Raw genomic sequence first — 6,642 nt, 5'->3', positions numbered from 1 at the left:
TTGTCTGCCTTTACTAAACTCTGGCTCTTTGAGGGCGTGGAGGGCGCCTGCAGGAAGCGCCGCTCGGTGCTCCTGGCGGGAAGCCGGGAAGGAGCCGCAGGCTGCAGGGACCCCCGCTCCCCACTTTCTTCTCCGCCCTCCTCCACCCCCCCCCCCCCGGGCCTCCGCACTCACCTGCTTTCCCGCCCGGGACGACGAGTCCTGTCCCAGTTTGAGTTTCCCCAAATGCGGAGCTGGGGTAAGGAGTTGGTTCTGGCGGATGGTTGCGCACCCCTGCAGGCAAAATGGAAACGCAGCCCCTTGTTCAAAAGCGAAGAATTCGAAGAATTCGAAAGGGCAACAGCCGAGCGTTACAGTGAACCGGGGCCTTAGGACTGAGCGGTGGCAACGCAGGCGGGCGAGCGCCAGGGAGCCCTGGAGACCATGGGGGTGCCGGGGGTGGGCGAGTACAGGGGAGCCGCGGAGACCATGGGGGTGCCGGGGGTGGGCGAGTACAGGGGAGCCGCGGAGACCATGGGGGTGCCGGGGGTGGGCGAGCGCCAGGGAACCCTGAGACCGTGGGCGTGCCGGGGGTGGGCGAGCGCCAGGGAGCTCCAAGACTGTGGGCGTTCTGGGGGTGGGCGAGCGCCAGGGAGCCCTGGAGACCATGGGGATGCTGGGGGTGGGCGAGCACAGGGGAGCCCCGGAGACCATGGGGGTGCCGGGGGTGGGTGAACGCCTGGGAACTCCGAGACCATGGGGGTGCACTTTGCGCCATACTGGAGCGGGGAGCTGGGGAGCTTACCCATCAATTCCCCTCCCCCTGGGTCATCTCCCTGCAGGAGGCCAGAACGACAGGCACTCTGAATTGGCGAGACCTTGGGGCTGAGGAGATACCCAGTTCCAAAGTGCCCTGGAACAAGGGGCATTTACCGTGTCTCAGGGGAGTCTTGGCTCACGCCGCACAAGCCAGCGTGCTCAGCCTGGCCCCACACTGTCTCAGCAATAGTGGCGGGGACGGCAGGGCTGTCACACATTAACAGTTCAGAGCCCGATGGAGGCTGCTGGGGACCCCATTCTGGCTGGTAGCTAGGACATTCAGCTCCCAGGTGCAGATGGGCTGGATCCTGGGGTGGGCGCCCAACTTCATGCCCCGCAGATGTGGGGCCCGCTGGCCTGGGAAGCTCTGGCTGGGTGCTGATTTCTGGCCTTATGTTTGGGGATCGCCTGTGGCCACACCCGCACTGGGCTGGCTCTGTGGTTGGGCCAGGAGCTTTGGGCCCCAGGCCTAGGGCTGCAGCCACATAGTCTCAGCTGGGTGATCCATGCCCCCTTCCCCTCGGTGCCAGTGAGTGGATACTTCCAGCAAGCCTGGGATAGGCAGGGCTGTGATGAAACGCACCAGGATTGAGTTCAGTTGGGTGTGGTGGGATACAGACATGGGAACCCTGACTTGAAAGGAGAGTGTCACGAAGTACTGCAGACCCAGCAGCTTAAACCACAGGAGGGCACGCGCCATGCCACACAGGGCCACCGGGGGGCGCCGCGGCAACAGGACCCGGAAGGCGAGAGGGGAGAGCGTGGCCAGAGACTTCACAGGGGTTTCCCTGGGAAGAGAGGCCAGGGAGGGTGGGCGCGAAGGAGCAAGTTTGGGATTGGACAGGTTAATTTCCTTGGGCTCCGGGCTATGGGGTGGTGTCTAGTTGGCCACCATCCTGCCCCTGGGTGATTGAGGGCAGAGGAACGTAGGTTTGGTGAGTGAGTCAGATAAGGGGTGGTTGGGTTTACAGGCTCCAGTTGGGTTGGCTTGTGCATTAAAGGGGAGCTCTGTAGGCACCTTGTGCTGTCTCTAGGAATTAGCCAGCCCTGGGAGAGCAGTCTCCACCCAGCCAGTAAGGAGAGGTCAAAGCATCATAAACCAGCAAACAAAAAGCACGTGAGTTATACGGGAACAGTCTGGTGGCAGGTGGCAGTCAGTGCCTGCGCTCTGGATCTCTAGAAGAAGGAGGCTCTCAGCCTCTGGCCATGGGTCCCCCAGACAACCTTGGTGTTTTCCAGGATCTTGGGCTTGACTTGGAGTGGCCCCTGGGGGCTGTCGCTGGGGTGGTGCCCATGGCTCACCCTCTGTCCATATAGTGCGGCCCATGGTGTCCACTGTGCTGGGCCAGCCTGGGGGGGCCCCTGTGGTCAGAGGCTGGACCCCCACCCTGGCAGTGCCACCCCCTAGGCTGCAGGTGCACATGGAACTTTCCAGAGGGCTCCCCTGCAGAGAGAGTGGAGCCCATTCCTGCACTTTTTCTTACTATACTATTAAAATGAGGGGAAATGGGAACCGGGTGAGGAGGGTGGCCCTGAAGTGGCTGGTGTGGCCGTGTCTCCTGGGGCAGCACCCGCACCCTGGGCACCAGCTCTTCCATCTGTAGACAGGAGGGCAGTGAGCTTCTGGGGGACTATTTCCTCCCGCTGGGATGGAGGCGGGCACCGGCCCAACTGAACTCAGATTCTCCTGCACACAGCTTCTGTATTCAGTCATTTACTCACGGGCCCGCGATGTGTGTCTCATGCTCTGGGGTAGAAAAGTGTATGGTCTGCCTGGCTCTGGAATCAGAGCTGGGGAGAGATGGTAGAAACCCTGGTGTGGGCATGGCTGAGATTCTTTCTCCTGTAAGTGGGGTTCCTTAGGGTCCCCGATTCAGGAGCTATTTACAGCACCTGCCAGCATTTCTAATGTCTCAGTGCTGCCCCCAAGAACCAGCACCCGTGTCACGACCGGCCCCGTTCCCCTTCGTGTTCTCAGCTGTAGCCAAGCCCTGGGCCCGCAGCAGTTGGGTAGGACACGCGTGCAGCTCCTGCTGGGGCCTCGCGCCCCAACCCTCTCTCCTGACAGGTGATTTGCTGGGCTGGAGGACAGGGCCAGGTCTTGGCCTTGGCACCGTCCTGGGTCATGAGTGGATGGCTCCGGTCACTCCACTGTGGTGTGAGGATGAAGGTGTCAGCCCAGTGTGGGCAACCCTCGCAGCCAGCATGTTCTGATGCCCCGCACCTGTGGGTGTGTGCTGCTGGCGTCACAAAGTACCGCAGTCCCAGCAGCTTAAACCACAGAAATTTATTCTGTCGAAGTCCTGAAGGCCCAGAGTACAAAATCAAAGCATCCGCAGACTCTGTTTGTCTGAGGCCTCTCTGCTAGGTGCAGGCGGCCGTCTCCCTGCTTGGTCCTCCTGGCCCTTTCTCTGAGTACATCCCTGATGCCTCTCCCTCTTCTCACCACCCTGTCCATCTCCACATCCAATCCAGTCTGCCGTGCTGGGGGTCAGGCCTTCAGCAGATGGTTTCTCGAGGGGATGCAGTACAGCCCTCAACAGACCCCATCCTCCCCTCCCGGCCTCCACAGAGCCCTGACCCCATCCTCGCCTCCCGGCCTCCACACAGCCCTGACCCCATCCTCCCCTCCTGGCCTCCACAGACCCCTGACCCCATCCTCCCCTCCCGGCCTCCACAGAGCCCTGAGCCCATGCTCCCCTCCCGGCCTCCACAGAGCCCTGACCCCATCCTCCCCTCCCGGCCTCCACAGAGCCCTGAGCCCATGCTCCCCTCCTGGCCTCCACAGAGCCCTGAGCCCATGCTCCCATCCCGGCTTCCACAGAGCCCTGACCCCATCCTCCCCTCCCGGCCTCCACAGAGCCCTGACCCCATCCTCCCCTCCCGGCCTCCACAGATCCCTGACCCCATCCTCCCCTCCCGGCCTCCACAGAGCCCTGAGCCCATCCTCCCCTCCCGGCCTCCACAGAGCCCTGAGCCCATCCTCCCCTCCTGGCCTCCACAGAGCCCTGACCCCATCCTCCCCTCCTGGCCTCCACAGAGCCCTGACCCCATCCTCCCCTCCCATCCTCCCCTCCCGGCCTCCACAGACCCCTGACCCCATCCTCCCCTCCCGGCCTCCACAGAGCCCTGACCCCATCCTCGCCTCCCGGCCTCCACACAGCCCTGACCCCATCCTCCCCTCCCGGCCTCCACAGACCCCTGACCCCATCCTTCCCTCCTGGCCTCCACAGAGCCCTGACCCATCCTCCCCTCCCGGCCTCCACAGAGCCCTGAGCCCATGCTCCCCTCCCGGCCTCCACAGAGCCCTGAGCCCATGCTCCCCTCCCGGCCTCCACAGAGCCCTGACCCCATGCTCCCATCCCGGCTTCCACAGAGCCCTGACCCCATCCTCCCCTCCCGGCCTCCACAGAGCCCTGACACCATCCTCCCCTCCCGGCCTCCACAGAGCCCTGAGCCCATCCTCCCCTCCCGGCCTCCACAGAGCCCTGACACCATCCTCCCCTCCCGGCCTCCACAGAGCCCTGACCCCATCCTCCCCTCCCGGCCTCCACAGAGCCCTGACCCCATTCTCTCCTCCCATCCTCCCCTCCCAGCCTCCAGACATGGAGCCCTGGCCGGGGAACTCTGTGTGCTCCCAGCCTCTGAAGGTTTCTGGGCTTACCTGGCTCCTCTCTCATCCCAGTCCCCTTGAGTAGCCACAGAGGTGGGGTCCCTAAGGCCCACATGGCTGAGGTTCCATTAAGAACTTCAAGTGGGGCTGGGCTCAGTGGCTCACATCTGTAATTGCAGCACTTTGGGAGGCCAAGGCAGGAGGATCACTTGAGCCCAGGAGTTTGAGACCAGCCTGAGCAACATGGTGAGACCTCATGTGTATTCGTCTGTTCTCATGCTGCTAATAAAGACATACCCAAGACTGGGTACTTTTTAAAGAAAAAGAGGTTCAATGGACTCAACAGTTCTGCGTGGCTGGGGAGGCCTCACAATCGTGGTAGAAGGTGAAAAAGGAGCGAGGTCGTGTCTTACAAGAGGGCGTGGACAGGGAACTGACCTTTATAAAACCATCAGATCTCGTGAGACTCTTCACTACCACAAGAACAGCACCGGGAAAAGTCGCCCCCATGATTCAGTGACCTCCCACCGGGTCCCTCCCATGACGTGCTACAATTCAAGATGAGATTTGGGTGGGGACACAGCCAAGCCATATCACCATGTCTACCAAAAATCGAAAAATGAGCCGGTGCAGTGGTGTGTGCCTGTGGCCCCAACCGCTCAGAAGGCTGAGGTGAAAGGATCTCTCGGGCCTGGGGGCTAAGGCTGCAGGAAGCCATGATTGTGCCACACTGTACATCCAGCCTGGATGAGAGTGAGACTTTGTCTCAAAAAAAAAAAAAAAAAAGAGAAAATAAAAGCACCACAAGTGGGCAGCGGCTGAACGTGGAGACAGGAGTTGTCCCTTGTGAGCATGGCCCTGGCGCTGCTGATTTCATGGGGGAGCCTCCAGTCCGGGGAGCAGCAGCTGCGGAGAGCTGGGGCCTCTCTCACCTGCCTTCCCCCACATCACACATGCCCCCTCTCGTGTGTGTCGGCACTCACACGCTGCTCCCCTGCCCCACGCTCACACGTATCCTCGCTCACTCTCACACGCTGCTCCCCTGCCCCACGCTCACACGTATCCTCGCTCACTCTCACACGCTGCTCCCCTGCCCCACGCTCACACGTATCCTCGCTCACTCTCACACGCGTGCTCCCCTGCCCCACGCTCACACGTATCCTCGCTCACTCTCACACGCGTGCTCCCCTGCCCCACGCTCACACGTATCCTCGCTCACTCTCACACGCATCCTCGCTCACTCTCACACGCGTGCTCCCCTGCCCCACGCTCACACGCATCCTCGCTCACTCTCACACGCGTGCTCCCCTGCCCCACGCTCACACGTATCCTCGCTCACTCTCACACGCGTGCTCCCCTGCCCCACGCTCACACGTATCCTCGCTCACTCTCACACGCTGCTCCCCTGCCCCACGCTCACACGCATCCTCGCTCACTCTCACACGCGTGCTCCCCTGCCCCACGCTCACACGCATCCTCGCTCACTCTCACACGCGTGCTCCCCTGCCCCACGCTCACACGCATCCTCGCTCACTCTCACACGCGTGCTCCCCTGCCCCACGCTCACACGCATCCTCGCTCACACTCACACGCGTGCTCCCCTGCCCCACGCTCACACGCATCCTCGCTCACTCTCACACGCGTGCTCCCCTGCCCCACGCTCACACGCATCCTCGCTCACTCTCACACGCGTGCTCCCCTGCCCCACGCTCACACGCATCCTCGCTCACTCTCACACGCTGCTCCCCTGCCCCACGCTCACACGTATCCTCGCTCACTCTCACACGCTGCTCCCCTGCCCCACGCTCACACGTATCCTCGCTCACTCTCACACGCGTGCTCCCCTGCCCCACGCTCACACGTATCCTCGCTCACTCTCACACGCGTGCTCCCCTGCCCCACGCTCACACGTATCCTCGCTCACTCTCACACGCGTGCTCCCCTGCCCCACGCTCACACGTATCCTCGCTCACTCTCACACGCTGCTCCCCTGCCCCACGCTCACACGTATCCTCGCTCACTCTCACACGCTGCTCCCCTGCCCCACGCTCACACGTATCCTCGCTCACTCTCACACGCGTGCTCCCCTGCCCCACGCTCACACGTATCCTCGCTCACTCTCACACGCGTGCTCCCCTGCCCCACGCTCACACGTATCCTCGCTCACTCTCACACGCGTGCTCCCCTGCATTCTCCTGTTGAGCTGAGCTGACCTCAGTGGGGTGCTGCAA

This window comes from Chlorocebus sabaeus, chromosome 2, assembly GCF_047675955.1.
Source record: "Chlorocebus sabaeus isolate Y175 chromosome 2, mChlSab1.0.hap1, whole genome shotgun sequence".
Classification (NCBI taxonomy): Eukaryota; Metazoa; Chordata; class Mammalia; order Primates; family Cercopithecidae; genus Chlorocebus; species Chlorocebus sabaeus.
The sequence above is the reverse complement of the archived record's forward strand: the minus strand, read 5'-3'. Positions refer to the sequence as shown.